Source organism: Pan paniscus, chromosome 23 (genome assembly GCF_029289425.2).
Source record: "Pan paniscus chromosome 23, NHGRI_mPanPan1-v2.0_pri, whole genome shotgun sequence".
NCBI classification, from domain to species: Eukaryota; Metazoa; Chordata; class Mammalia; order Primates; family Hominidae; genus Pan; species Pan paniscus.
In genome coordinates this window covers 11,254,871-11,272,538 of record NC_085927.1, presented here as the reverse complement: position 1 = coordinate 11,272,538, position 17,668 = coordinate 11,254,871, and positions in this window count along the sequence as shown.

The window sequence follows — 17,668 nt, the reverse complement described above, 5'->3', positions numbered from 1 at the left end:
GGAATGGAATGCAATTGAATGGAATGGAATCAACACGAATGGAATGGAATGGAATGGAATGGAATGGAATGGAATGGAATGGAATCAAACCAAATGGAATGGAATGGAATAGAATGAAATGGAACAGAATGGAATAGAATCACCCCAAAAGGAATGGAATGGAATGGAATGGAAAGGAATGGAGTCAACCAAAATGGAATGGAATGGCATGGAATGGAATGGAATGGAATGGAATGGAATGAACCCAAATGGAATGGAATGGAATGGAATCAACACGAATGGAATGGAATGCAATGGAATGGAATGGAATGGAATGGAATCAAATCGAATGGAATGGAATGGAATGGAGTGGAATGGAAAGGAATGGAATCAACCCGATTGGAATGGAATGGAATGGAATGGAATGGAATGGAATGGAATGGAATGGAATGGAGTTAACCCAAATGGAATGGAACGGAATGGAATGGAACGGAATGGAATGGAATCAACCCGAATGGAATGGAATGGAATGGAATGGAATGGAATGGAATAGAATCACCCCGAAAGGAATAGAGTGGAATGCAATGGAAAGGAATGAAATGGAATGGAATGACTTGGAATGAACTCGAATGGAATGGAATGGCATGGAATGGAATGGATTCAACCTGAATGGAATAGAATGGAATGGAATGGCATGGAATGGAGTGGAATGGAATGGAATGGAATGGAATCAACACGAATGGAATGGAATGGAATGGAATAGAATGGAATGGAATGGCATGGAATGGAATGGAATGGCATGGAATGGAATGGAAGGGAATGGAATGGAATCAACCCAAATGAAATGGAATGGAATGGAACGGAATGCAATGGAATGGAGTCAACCCGAAAGTAATGGAACGGAATGGAAAGGAATGGAATGGAATGGAATGGAATCAATCCGAATGGAATGGAATGGCATGGAATGGAATGGAATGGAAAGGAATGGAATTATCCCGATTGGAATGGAATGGAATGGAATGGAATGGAATGGAATGGAATAGAATCACCCCGAAAGGAATAGAGTGGAATGGAATGGAACGGAATGGAATGGAATGGAATGACTTGGAATCAACTCGAATGGAATGGAATGGAATGGAATGGATTCAACCTGAATGGAATAGAATGGAATGGAATGGCATGGAATGGAGTGGAATGGAATGGAATGGAATCAACCCGAATGGAATGGAATGGAATGGAACGGAATGGAATGGAATGGAATCAACCCGAATGGAATGGAATGGAATGCAATAGAAAGGAGTGGAGTGGAATCAACCCGAATGGAGTAGAATGGAATGGAATGGAATGGAATGGAATGGAATGGAATGGAATGGAATGGAATCAAACCGAATGGAATGGAATGGAATGCAATGGAATGGAATGGAATGGAATGGAATGGAATGGAATCAACCCGAATGGAATATAATGGAATCAACCCGAGTGGAATTGAATGGAATGGAATGGAAATAATCCGAATGGAATGGAATGGAATGGAATGGAATCAACGAGAAAGGAATGGAATGGAATGGAATGGACTGGAATGGAATTGAATGGAATGGAATCAACCCGAATGGAATGGAATGGAATGGAATGGAAACAAAACGAATGGAATGGAATGGAATGGAAATTAATGGAATGGAATCAAGCCGAATGGAATGGAATGGAATGGAATCATCCCGCATGGAAAGGAATGGAATCAAATGGAATGGAATGGAATGGAATGGAATAAAACCGAATGGAATGGAATGGAATGGAATTGAATGGAATCAACACGAATGGAATGGAATGGAATGGAATGCAATTGAATGGATTGGAATCAACCCGAATGGAGTGGAATGGAATGGAATGGAATCAACCCGAATGGAATGGAATGGAATGGAATGGAGTCAACCCGAAAGGAATGGAACGGAATGGAATGGAATGGAATGGAATGGAATCAATCCGAATGGAATGGTATGGAATGGAATGGAATCAACCCGAATGGAATATAATGGAATCAACCCGAGTGGAAGTGAATGGAATGGAATGGAATCAACGAGAAAGGAATCGAATGAAATGGAATGGAGTGGAATGGAATTGAATGCAATGGAATCAACCCGAATGAAATGGAATGGAATGGAATGGAATCAAAACGAATGGAATGGAATGGAATGGAAAGGAATGGAATGGAATCAAGCCGAATGGAATGGAATGGAATGGAATCAAATGGAATGGAATGGAATGGAATGGAATGGAATGGAATGGAATGGAATGGAGTTAAGCCAAATGGAACGGAATGGAATGGAATGGAGTGGAAGGGAATGGAATGGAATGGAATCAACCCGAATGGAATGGAATGGAATGGAATGGAATGGAATGGAATGGAATGGAATAGAATCACCCGAAAGGAATGGAGTGGAATGGAATGGAACGGAGTGGAATGGAATAGAATGATTTGGAATCAACCCGAATGTAATGTAATGGAATGGAATGGAATGGATGTAACACGAATTGAATGGAATGGAATGGATTGGAATGGAATGGAATGGAATGGAATCAACCCGAATGGAATGGAAAGGAATGGAATGGAATGGAATGAAATGGAGACAACCTGTAAGGAATGGAATGGAATGGAATGGAATGGAAACAAATCGAATGGAATGGAATGGAATGGAATGGAATGGAATGGAATGGAATCAACACGATTGGAATGGAATGGAATGGAATGGAATGCATTGGAGTGCAATGGAGTCAACCTCAAAGGAATGGAATGGAATGGAATGGAGTCAACCTGTAAGGAATGGAATGGAATGGAATGGAATGAAATGGAATGGATTGGAAACAAATCGAATGGAATGGAATGGAATGGAATGGAATGGAATGGAACAGAAACAACCGGAAAGGAATGCAATGGAATGGAATGGAATGGAATGGAATGGAATGGAATCAACCCAAATGGAAAGGAATGCAATGGAATCAACCCGAATGGAATGGAATGGAATGGAATGGAATCAAAACGAATGGAATGGAATGGAATGGAAATGAATGGAATGGAATCAAGCCGAATGGAATGGAATGGAATGGAATCAACCGGAAACGAATGGAATGGAATGTAATGAAATGGAATGGAATGGAATCAACCCGAATGGAATGGAAAGGAATGGAATGGAATGGAATGGAATGGAGACAACCTGTAAGGAATGGAATGGAATGGAATGGAATGGAATGGAATGGAATGGAAACAAATCGAATGGATTGGAATGGAATGGAATGGAATGGAATGGAATGGAATGGAATCATCACGATTGGAATGGAATGGAATGGAATGGAATGGAATGGATTGGAATGCAATGGAGTCAACCTCAAAGGAATGGAATGGAATGGAATGGAGTCAACCTGTAAGTAATGGAATGGAATGGAATGGAATGAAATGGAATGGATTGGAAACAAATCGAATGGAATGGAATGGAATGGAATGGAATGGAATGGAACAGAAACAACCGGAAAGGAATGCAATGGAATGGAATGGAAAGGAATGGAATGGAATCAACCCGAATGGAAAGGAATGCAATGGAATCAACCCGAATGGAATGGAATGGAATGGAATGGAATCAAAACGAATCGAATGGAATGGAATGGAAATGAATGGAATGGAATCAAGCCGAATGGAATGGAATGGAATGGAATCATCCCGAATGGAATGGAATGTCATGGAATGGAATGGAATGGAATGGAATGAACCCGAATGGAATGGAATGGCATGGATTGGAATGGAATGGAATGGAATCAACCCAAATGGAATGGAATATAATGGAATGGAATGGAATGGAATCAACACGAATGGAATATAATGGTATGGAATGGAATTGAATGGAATGGAATGGAATGGAGTCAACCTGAAAGGAATGGAATGGAATGGAATGGAATGGAATGGAATGGAATCAATCCGAAAGGAATGGAATGGAATGGAATGGAATGGAATGGAATGGAATGGAATGGAATGGAATCAACACGAATGGAATGGAATGGAACGGAATGGAATCAACCAGAATAGAATATAATGGAATCAACCCGAGTGGAATTGAATGGAATGGAATGGAAATAACCCGAATGGAATGGAATGTAATGGAATGGAATCAACGAGAATGAAATTGAATGGAATGGAATGGAGTGGAATGGAATTGAATGGAATGGAATCAACCCGAATGGAATGGAATTTAATGGAATGGAATCAAAACGAATGGAATGGAATGGAATGGAATGGAATGGAACGGAATGGAATGGAATGGAATGGAAAGGAATCAAGCCGAATGGAATGGAACGGAATGGAATCATCCCGAATGGAATGGAATGGAATGGAATGGAATGGAATGGAATGGAATAAACCCGAATGGAATGGAATGGAATGGAATCAACCCGAATGGAATGGAATGGAATGCAATTGAATGGAATGGAATCAACACGAATGGAATGGAATGGAATGGAATGGAATGGAATGGAATGGAATGGAATGGAATCAACCCGAATGGAATGGAATGGAATAGAATGAAATGGAATAGAATGGAATAGAATCACCCCAAAAGGAATGGAATGGAATGGAATGGAAAGGAATGGAGTCAACCAAAGTGGAATGGAATGGCATGGAATGGAATGGAATGGAATGGAATGGAATGAACCCAAATGGAATGGAATGGAATGGAATCAACACGAATGGAATGGAATGCAATGGAATGGAATGGAATGGAATGGAATCAAATCGAATGGAATGGAATGGAATGGAGTGGAATGGAAAGGAATGGAATCAACCCGATTGGAATGGAATGGAATGGAATGGAATGGAATGGAATGGAATGGATTTAACCCAAATGGAATGGAACGGAATGGAATGGAACGGAATGGAATGGAATCAACCCGAATGGAATGGAATGGAATGGAATGGAATGGAATAGAATCACCCCGAAAGGAATAGAGTGGAATGGAATGGAAAGGAATGAAATGGAATGGAATGACTTGGAATCAACTCGAATGGAATGGAATGGCATGGAATGGAATGGATTCAACCTGAATGGAATAGAATGGAATGGAATGGCATGGAATGGAGTGGAATGGAATGGAATGGAATGGAATCAACACGAATGGAATGGAATGGAATGGAATAGAATGGAATGGAATGGCATGGAATGGAATGGAATGGCATGGCATGGAATGGAATGGAATGGCATGGAATGGAATGGAAGGGAATGGAATGGAATCAACCCAAATGGAATGGAATGGAATGGAACGGAATGCAATGGAATGGAGTCAACCCGAAAGCAATGGAACGGAATGGAAAGGAATGGAATGGAATGGAATGGAATCAATCCGAATGGAATGGAATGGCATGGAATGGAATGGAATGGAAAGGAATGGAATCATCCCGATTGGAATGGAATGGAATGGAATGGAATGGAAGGGAATGGAATGGAATGGATTTAACCCAAATGGAATGGAACGGAATGGAATGGAACGGAATGGAATGGAATCAACCCGAATGGAATGGAATGGAATGGAATGGAATGGAATGGAATGGAATGGAATGGAATAGAATCACCCCGAAAGGAATAGAGTGGAATGGAATGGAACGGAATGGAATGGAATGGAATGACTTGGAATCAACTCGAATGGAATGGAATGGAATGGAATGGATTCAACCTGAATGGAATAGAATGGAATGGAATGGCATGGAATGGAGTGGAATGGAATGGAATGGAATCAACCCGAATGGAATGGAATGGAATTGAACGGAATGGAATGGAATGGAATCAACCCGAATGGAATGGAATGGAATGCAATAGAAAGGAGTGGAGTGGAATCAACCCGAATGGAGTAGAATGGAATGGAATGGCATGGAATGGAATGGAATGGAATGGAATGGAATGAAATGGAATGGAATCACCCCGAAAGGAATGGAATGGAATGGAATGGAATGGAATGGAATGGAATGGAATCAACCCGATTGGAATGGAATGGAATGGAATGGAACGGAATGGAATGGAATGGAATGGAATCAACACGAATGGAATGGAATGCAATGGAATGGAATGGAATGGAATGGAATGGAATAGAATCACCCGAAAGGAATGGAGTGGAATGGAATGGAACGGAATGGAATGGAATAGAATGATTTGGAATCAACCCGAATGGAATGGAATGGAATGGAATGGAATGGATGTAACACGAATGGAATGGAATGGAATGGAATGGAATGGAATGGAATGGAATGGAGTCAACCTGTAAGGAATGGAATGGAATGGAATGGAATGGAATGGAATGGAATGGAATGGAGTCAACCTGTAAGGAATGGAATGGAATGGAATGGAATGGAATGGAATGGAAACAAATCGAATGGAATGGAATGGAATGGAATGGAGTCAACCTCAAAGGAATGGAATGGATTGGAATGGAATGGAATGAAATGGAATGGAATGAAATGGAATAGAATGGAATAGAATCACCACGAAAGGAATGGAATGGAATGGAATGGAATGGAATGGAATGGAATGGAATGGAATGGAATGGAATGGATTGGAATGGAATGAACCCGAATGGAATGGAATGGCATGGAATGGAATGGAATGGAATCAACCCAAATGGAATGGAATATAATAGAATGGAATGGAATGGAATCAACACGAATGGCATGGAACGGAATTTAATGGAATGGAATGGAATGGAATGGAATCAACCAGATTGGAATGGAATGGAATGGAATGGAATGGAATGGAATGGAATGGAATGGAATGGAGTTAAGCCAAATGGAATGGAATGGAATGGAATGGAGTGGAAGGGAATGGAATGGAATGGAATCAACCCGAATGGAATGGAATGCAATGGAATGGAATGGAATGGAATGGAATAGAATCACCCGAAAGAATGGAGTGGAATGGAATGGAACGGAATGGAATGGAATAGAATGATTTGGAATCAACCCGAATGTAATGGAATGGAATGGAATGGAATGGATGTAACACGAAAGGAATGGAATGGAATGGAATGGAATGGAATGGAATGGAATCAACCCGAATGGAATGGAAAGGAATGGAATGGAATGGAATGGAATGGAGACAACCTGTAAGGAATGGAATGGAATGGAATGGAATGGAATGGAATGGAAACAAATCGAATGGATTGGAATGGAATGGAATGGAATGGAATGGAATCAACACGATTGGAATGGAATGGAATGGAATGGAATGGAATGGAATGGAATGGAATGGAACAGAAACAACCGGAAAAGAATGCAATGGAATGGAATGGAAAGGAATGGAATGGAATCAACCCGAATGGAAAGGAATGCAATGGAATCAACCCGAATGGAATGGAATGGAATGGAATGGAATCAAAACGAATCGAATGGAATGGAATGGAAATGAATGGAATGGAATCAAGCCGAATGGAATGGAATGGAATGGAATCATCCCGAATGGAAAGGAATGGAATCAAATGGAATGGAATGGAATGGAATAAAACCGAATGGAATGGAATGGAATGGAATGGAATGGAATCAACCCGAATGGAATGGAATGGAATGCAATTGAATGGAATGGAATCAACCCGAATGGAGTGGAATGGAATGGAATGGAATCAACCCGAATGCAATGGAATGGAATGGAATAGAAAGAAATGGAATAGAATGGAATAGAATCACCCCGAAAGGAATGGAATGGAATGTCATGGAATGGAATGGAATGGAATGAACCCAAATGGAATGGAATATAATGGAATGGAATGGAATGGAATCAACACGAATGGCATGGAATGGAATGGAATGGAATGGAATGGAATGGAATCCACCCGATTGGAATGGAATGGAATGGAATGGAATGGAATGGAATGGAATGGAATGGAATGGAGTTAAGCCAAATGGAATGGAATGGAATGGAATGGAGTGGAAGGGAATGGAATGGAATGGAATCAACACGAATGGAATGGAATGCAATGGAATGGAATGGAATGGAATGGAATGGAATAGAATCACCCGAAGGGAATGGAGTGGAATGGAATGGAACGGAATGGAATGGAATAGAATGATTTGGAATCAACCCGAATGGAATGGAATGGAATGGAATGGAATGGATGTAACACGAATGGAATGGAATGGAATGGAATGGAATGGAATGGAATGGAATGGAATGGAGTCAACCTGTAAGGAATGGAATGGAATGGAATGGAATGGAATGGAATGGAGTCAACCTGTAAGGAATGGAATGGAATGGAATGGAATGGAATGGAATGGAAACAAATCGAATGGAATGGAATGGAACGGAATGGAATGGAATCAACCCGAATGGAATGGAATGGAATGGAATGGAATGGAATGGAATGGAATCAACCCGAATGGAATGGAATGGAATGGAAAAGAATGAAATGGAATAGAATGGAATAGAATCACCCCGAAAGGAATGGAATGGAATGGAATGGAATGGAATGGAATGGAATGGAATGGAATGGAATGGATTGGAATGGAATGAACCCGAATGGAATGGAATGGCATGGAATGGAATGGAATGGAATCAACCCAAATGGAATGGAATATAATAGAATGGAATGGAATGGAATCAACACTAATGGCATGGAACGGAATGGAATGGAATGGAATGGAATGGAATGGAATGGAATCAACCAGATTGGAATGGAATGGAATGGAATGGAATGGAATGGAATGGAATGGAATGGAATGGAGTTAAGCCAAATGGAATGGAATGGAATGGAATGGAGTGGAAGGGAATGGAATGGAATGGAATCAACCCGAATGGAATGGAATGCAATGGAATGCAATGGAATGGAATGGAATAGAATCACCCGAAAGGAATGGAGTGGAATGGAATGGAACGGAATGGAATGGAATAGAATGATTTGGAATCAACCCGAATGTAATGGAATGGAATGGAATGGATGTAACACGAATGGAATGGAATGTAATGGAATGGAATGGAATGGAATCAACCCGAATGGAATGGAAAGGAATGGAATGGAATGGAATGGAATGGAGACAACCTGTAAGGAATGGAATGGAATGGAATGGAATGGAATGGAATGGAATGGAAACAAATCGAATGGATTGGAATGGAATGGAATGGAATGGAATGGAATGGAATGGAATCATCACGATTGGAATGGAATGGAATGGAATGGAATGGAATGGATTGGAATGCAATGGAGTCAACCTCAAAGGAATGGAATGGAATGGAATGGAGTCAACCTGTAAGTAATGGAATGGAATGGAATGGAATGAAATGGAATGGATTGGAAACAAATCGAATGGAATGGAATGGAATGGAATGGAATGGAATGGAACAGAAACAACCGGAAAGGAATGCAATGGAATGGAATGGAAAGGAATGGAATGGAATCAACCCGAATGGAAAGGAATGCAATGGAATCAACCCGAATGGAATGGAATGGAATGGAATGGAATCAAAACGAATCGAATGGAATGGAATGGAAATGAATGGAATGGAATCAAGCCGAATGGAATGGAATGGAATGGAATCATCCCGAATGGAATGGAATGTCATGGAATGGAATGGAATGGAATGGAATGAACCCGAATGGAATGGAATGGCATGGATTGGAATGGAATGGAATGGAATCAACCCAAATGGAATGGAATATAATGGAATGGAATGGAATGGAATCAACACGAATGGAATATAATGGTATGGAATGGAATTGAATGGAATGGAATGGAATGGAGTCAACCTGAAAGGAATGGAATGGAATGGAATGGAATGGAATGGAATGGAATCAATCCGAAAGGAATGGAATGGAATGGAATGGAATGGAATGGAATGGAATGGAATGGAATCAACACGAATGGAATGGAATGGAACGGAATGGAATCAACCAGAATAGAATATAATGGAATCAACCCGAGTGGAATTGAATGGAATGGAATGGAAATAACCCGAATGGAATGGAATGTAATGGAATGGAATCAACGAGAATGAAATTGAATGGAATGGAATGGAGTGGAATGGAATTGAATGGAATGGAATCAACCCGAATGGAATGGAATTTAATGGAATGGAATCAAAACGAATGGAATGGAATGGAATGGAATGGAATGGAACGGAATGGAATGGAATGGAATGGAAAGGAATCAAGCCGAATGGAATGGAACGGAATGGAATCATCCCGAATGGAATGGAATGGAATGGAATGGAATGGAATGGAATGGAATAAACCCGAATGGAATGGAATGGAATGGAATCAACCCGAATGGAATGGAATGGAATGCAATTGAATGGAATGGAATCAACACGAATGGAATGGAATGGAATGGAATGGAATGGAATGGAATGGAATGGAATGGAATCAACCCGAATGGAATGGAATGGAATAGAATGAAATGGAATAGAATGGAATAGAATCACCCCAAAAGGAATGGAATGGAATGGAATGGAAAGGAATGGAGTCAACCAAAGTGGAATGGAATGGCATGGAATGGAATGGAATGGAATGGAATGGAATGAACCCAAATGGAATGGAATGGAATGGAATCAACACGAATGGAATGGAATGCAATGGAATGGAATGGAATGGAATGGAATCAAATCGAATGGAATGGAATGGAATGGAGTGGAATGGAAAGGAATGGAATCAACCCGATTGGAATGGAATGGAATGGAATGGAATGGAATGGAATGGAATGGATTTAACCCAAATGGAATGGAACGGAATGGAATGGAACGGAATGGAATGGAATCAACCCGAATGGAATGGAATGGAATGGAATGGAATGGAATAGAATCACCCCGAAAGGAATAGAGTGGAATGGAATGGAAAGGAATGAAATGGAATGGAATGACTTGGAATCAACTCGAATGGAATGGAATGGCATGGAATGGAATGGATTCAACCTGAATGGAATAGAATGGAATGGAATGGCATGGAATGGAGTGGAATGGAATGGAATGGAATGGAATCAACACGAATGGAATGGAATGGAATGGAATAGAATGGAATGGAATGGCATGGAATGGAATGGAATGGCATGGCATGGAATGGAATGGAATGGCATGGAATGGAATGGAAGGGAATGGAATGGAATCAACCCAAATGGAATGGAATGGAATGGAACGGAATGCAATGGAATGGAGTCAACCCGAAAGCAATGGAACGGAATGGAAAGGAATGGAATGGAATGGAATGGAATCAATCCGAATGGAATGGAATGGCATGGAATGGAATGGAATGGAAAGGAATGGAATCATCCCGATTGGAATGGAATGGAATGGAATGGAATGGAAGGGAATGGAATGGAATGGATTTAACCCAAATGGAATGGAACGGAATGGAATGGAACGGAATGGAATGGAATCAACCCGAATGGAATGGAATGGAATGGAATGGAATGGAATGGAATGGAATGGAATGGAATAGAATCACCCCGAAAGGAATAGAGTGGAATGGAATGGAACGGAATGGAATGGAATGGAATGACTTGGAATCAACTCGAATGGAATGGAATGGAATGGAATGGATTCAACCTGAATGGAATAGAATGGAATGGAATGGCATGGAATGGAGTGGAATGGAATGGAATGGAATCAACCCGAATGGAATGGAATGGAATTGAACGGAATGGAATGGAATGGAATCAACCCGAATGGAATGGAATGGAATGCAATAGAAAGGAGTGGAGTGGAATCAACCCGAATGGAGTAGAATGGAATGGAATGGCATGGAATGGAATGGAATGGAATGTAATGGAATGAAATGGAATGGAATCACCCCGAAAGGAATGGAATGGAATGGAATGGAATGGAATGGAATGGAATGGAATGGAATCAAACCGAATGGTATGGAATGGAATGCAATGGAATGGAATGGAATGGAATGGAATGGAATGGAATCAACCCGAATGGAATATAATGGAATCAACCCGAGTGGAATTGAATGGAATGGAATGGAAATAATCCGAATGGAATGGAATGGAATCAACGAGCAAGGAATGGAATGGAATGGAATGGACTGGAATGGAATTGAATGGAATGGAGTCAACCCGAATGGAATGGAATGGAATGGAATGGAATCAAAACGAATGGAATGGAATGGAATGGAAATTAATGGAATGGAATCAAGCCGAATGGAATGGAATGGAATGGAATCATCCCGCATGGAAAGGAATGGAATCAAATGGAATGGAATGGAATGGAATGGAATAAAACCGAATGGAATGGAATGGAATGGAATTGAATGGAATCAACACGAATGGAATGGAATGGAATGGAATGCAATTGAATGGATTGGAATCAACCCGAATGGAGTGGAATGGAATGGAATGGAATCAACCCGAATGGAATGGAATGGAATGGAATGGAGTCAACCCGAAAGTAATGGAACGGAATGGAATGGAATGGAATGGAATGGAATCAATCCGAATGGAATGGAATGGAATGGAATGGAATCAACCCGAATGGAATATAATGGAATCAACCCGAGTGGAAGTGAATGGAATGGAATGGAATCAACGAGAAAGGAATCGAATTAAATGGAATGGAGTGGAATGGAATTGAATGCAATGGAATCAACCCGAATGAAATGGAATGGAATGGAATGGAATCAAAACGAATGGAATGGAATGGAATGGAAAGGAATGGAATGGAATCAAGCCGAATGGAATGGAATGGAATGGAATCATCCCGAATGGAATGGAATGGAATCAAATGGAATGGAATGGAATGGAATGGAATCAACCAGAATGGAATGGAATGGAATGCAATTGAATGGAATGGAATCAACCCGAATGGAGTGGAATGGAATGGAATGGAATCAACCCGAATGGAATGGAATGGAATAGAATGAAATGGAATAGAATGGAATAGAATCACCCCGAAAGGAATGGAATGGAATGGAATGGAATGGAATGCAATGGAAAAAACCCGACTGAAATGGAATGGCATGGAATGGAATGGAATGGAATGGAATGCAATCAACACAAAAGGAATGTAATGTAATGTAATGGAATGGAATGGAATCAACACGAATGGCATGGAATGGAATGGAATGGAATGGAATGTAATGGAATGGAATGGAATCAACACGATTGGAATGGAATGGAATGGAGTTAACCCAAATGGAATGGAATGGAATGGAATGGAGTGGAAGGGAATGGAATGGAATGGAATCAACCCGAATGGAATGGAATGGAATGGAATGGAATGGAATGGAATGGAAAAGAATCACCCCGAAAGGAATGGAGTGGAATGGAATGGAACGGAATGGAATGGAATAGAATGATTTGGAATCAACCCGAATGGAATGGAATGGAATGGAATGGAATCAACCCGAATGGAATATAATGGTATGGAATGGAATTGAATGGAATGGAATGGAATGGAGTCAACCTGAAAGGAATGGAATGGAATGGAATGGAATGGAATGGAGTGGAATGGAATCAATCCGAAAGGAATGGAATGGAATGGAATGGAATGGAATGGAATGGAATGGAATCAACACGAATGGAATGGAATGGAATGGAATGGAATCAACCAGAATAGAATATAATGGAATCAACCCGAGTGGAATTGAATGGAATGGAATGGAAATAACCCGAATGGAATGGAATGTAATGGAATGGAATCAACGAGAATGAAATGGAATGGAATGGAATGGAATGTAATGGAAAGGAATCAAGCCGAATGGAATGGAATGGAATCATCCCCAATGTAATGGAATGGAATGAAATGGAATGGAATGGAATGGAATAAACCCGAATGGAATGGAATGGAATGGAATGGAATCAACCCGAATGGAATGGAATGGAATGCAATAGAATGGAATGGAATCAACACGAATGGAATGGAATGGAATGGAATGGAATGGAATGGAATCAACCCGAATGGAATGGAATGGAATAGAATGAAATGGAATAGAATGGAATAGAATCACCCCGAAAGGAATGGAATGGAATGGAATGGAATGGAATGGATTGGAATGGAATGGAGTCAACCAAAATGGAATGGAATGGCATGGAATGGAATGGAATGGAATGGAATGGAATGGAATGGAATCATCACGATTGTAATGGAATGGAATGGAATGGAATGGAATGGATTGGAATGCAATGGAGTCAACCTCAAAGGAATGGAATGGAATGGAATGGAGTCAACCTGTAAGTAATGGAATGGAATGGAATGGAATGAAATGGAATGGATTGGAAACAAATCGAATGGAATGGAATGGAATGGAATGGAATGGAATGGAACAGAAACAACCGGAAAGGAATGCAATGGAATGGAATGGAAAGGAATGGAATGGAATCAACCCGAATGGAAAGGAATGCAATGGAATCAACCCGAATGGAATGGAATGGAATGGAATGGAATCAAAACGAATCGAATGGAATGGAATGGAAATGAATGGAATGGAATCAAGCCGAATGGAATGGAATGGAATGGAATCATCCCGAATGGAATGGAATGTCATGGAATGGAATGGAATGGAATGGAATGAACCCGAATGGAATGGAATGGCATGGATTGGAATGGAATGGAATGGAATCAACCCAAATGGAATGGAATATAATGGAATGGAATGGAATGGAATCAACACGAATGGAATATAATGGTATGGAATGGAATTGAATGGAATGGAATGGAATGGAGTCAACCTGAAAGGAATGGAATGGAATGGAATGGAATGGAATGGAATGGAATCAATCCGAAAGGAATGGAATGGAATGGAATGGAATGGAATGGAATGGAATGGAATCAACACGAATGGAATGGAATGGAATGGAATGGAATCAACCAGAATAGAATATAACGGAATCAACCCGAGTGGAATTGAATGGAATGGAATGGAAATAACCCGAATGGAATGGAATGTAATGGAATGGAATCAACGAGAATGAAATTGAATGGAATGGAATGGAGTGGAATGGAATTGAATGGAATGGAATCAACCCGAATGGAATGGAATTTAATGGAATGGAATCAAAACGAATGGAATGGAATGGAATGGAATGGAACGGAATGGAATGGAATGGAATGGAAAGGAATCAAGCCGAATGGAATGGAACGGAATGGAATCATCCCGAATGGAATGGAATGGAATGAAATGGAATGGAATGGAATGGAATAAACCCGAATGGAATGGAATGGAATGGAATCAACCCGAATGGAATGGAATGGAATGCAATTGAATGGAATGGAATCAACACGAATGGAATGGAATGGAATGGAATGGAATGGAATGGAATGGAATGGAATGGAATGGAATGGAATCAACCCGAATGGAATGGAATGGAATAGAATGAAATGGAATAGAATGGAATAGAATCACCCCAAAAGGAATGGAATGGAATGGAATGGAAAGGAATGGAGTCAACCAAAATGGAATGGAATGGCATGGAATGGAATGGAATGGAATGGAATGGAATGGAATGAACCCAAATGGAATGGAATGGAATGGAATCAACACGAATGGAATGGAATGCAATGGAATGGAATGGAATGGAATGGAATCAAATCGAATGGAATGGAATGGAATGGAGTGGAATGGAAAGGAATGGAATCAACCCGATTGGAATGGAATGGAATGGAATGGAATGGAATGGAATGGAATGGAATGGAATGGAGTTAACCCAAATGGAATGGAACGGAATGGAATGGAACGGAATGGAATGGAACCAACCCGAATGGAATGGAATGGAATGGAATGGAATGGAATAGAATCACCCCGAAAGGAATAGAGTGGAATGGAATGGAAAGGAATGAAATGGAATGGAATGACTTGGAATCAACTCGAATGGAATGGAATGGCATGGAATGGAATGGATTCAACCTGAATGGAATAGAATGGAATGGAATGGCATGGAATGGAGTGGAATGGAATGGAATGGAATGGAATAGAATGGAATGGAATGGCATGGAATGGAATTGAATGGCATGGAATGGAATGGAAGGGAATGGAATGGAATCAACCCAAATGGAATGGAATGGAATGGAACGGAATGCAATGGAATGGAGTCAACCCGAAAGTAATGGAACGGAATGGAAAGGAATGGAATGGAATGGAATGGAATCAATCCGAATGGAATGGAATGGCATGGAATGGAATGGAATGGAAAGGAATGGAATCATCCCGATTGGAATGGAATGGAATGGAATGGAATGGAATGGAATGGAATGGATTTAACCCAAATGGAATGGAACGGAATGGAATGGAACGGAATGGAATGGAATCAACCCGAATGGAATGGAATGGAATGGAATGGAATGGAATGGAATGGAATGGAATAGAATCACCCCGAAAGGAATAGAGTGGAATGGAATGGAACGGAATGGAATGGAATGGAATGACTTGGAATCAACTCGAATGGAATGGAATGGAATGGAATGGATTCAACCTGAATGGAATAGAATGGAATGGAAAGGCATGGAATGGAGTGGAATGGAATGGAATGGAATCAACCCGAATGGAATGGAATGGAATGGAACGGAATGGAATGGAATGGAATCAACCCGAATGGAATGGAATGGAATGCAATAGAAAGGAGTGGAGTGGAATCAACCCGAATGGAGTAGAATGGAATGGAATGGCATGGAATGGAATGGAATGGAATGGAATGGAATGAAATGGAATGGAATCACCCCGAAAGGAATGGAATGGAATGGAATGGAATGGAATGGAATGGAATGGAATCAAACCGAATGGTATGGAATGGAATGCAATGGAATGGAATGGAATGGAATGGAATGGAATGGAATCAACCCGAATGGAATATAATGGAATCAACCCGAGTGGAATTGAATGGAATGGAATGGAAATAATCCGAATGGAATGGAATGGAATCAACGAGCAAGGAATGGAATGGAATGGAATGGACTGGAATGGAATTGAATGGAATGGAATCAACCCGAATGGAATGGAATGGAATGGAATGGAATCAAAACGAATGGAATGGAATGGAATGGAAATTAATGGAATGGAATCAAGCCGAATGGAATGGAATGGAATGGAATCATCCCGCATGGAAAGGAATGGAATCAAATGGAATGGAATGGAATGGAATGGAATAAAACCGAATGGAATGGAATGGAATGGAATTGAATGGAATCAACACGAATGGAATGGAATGGAATGGAATGCAATTGAATGGATTGGAATCAACCCGAATGGAGTGGAATGGAATGGAATGGAATCAACCCGAATGGAATGGAATGGAATGGAATGGAGTCAACCCGAAAGGAATGGAACGGAATGGAATGGAATGGAATGGAATGGAATCAATCCGAATGGAATGGAATGGAATGGAATGGAATCAACCCGAATGGAATATAATGGAATCAACCCGAGTGGAAGTGAATGGAATGGAATGGAATCAACGAGAAAGGAATCGAATGAAATGGAATGGAGTGGAATGGAATTGAATGCAATGGAATCAACCCGAATGAAATGGAATGGAATGGAATGGAATCAAAACGAGTGGAATGGAATGGAATGGAAAGAAATGGAATGGAATCAAGCCGAATGGAATGGAATGGAATGGAATCATCCCGAATGGAATGGAATGGAATCAAATGGAATGGAATGGAATGGAATGGAATGGAATGGAATGGAATGGAATCAACCAGAATGGAATGGAATGGAATGCAATTGAATGGAATGGAATCAACCCGAA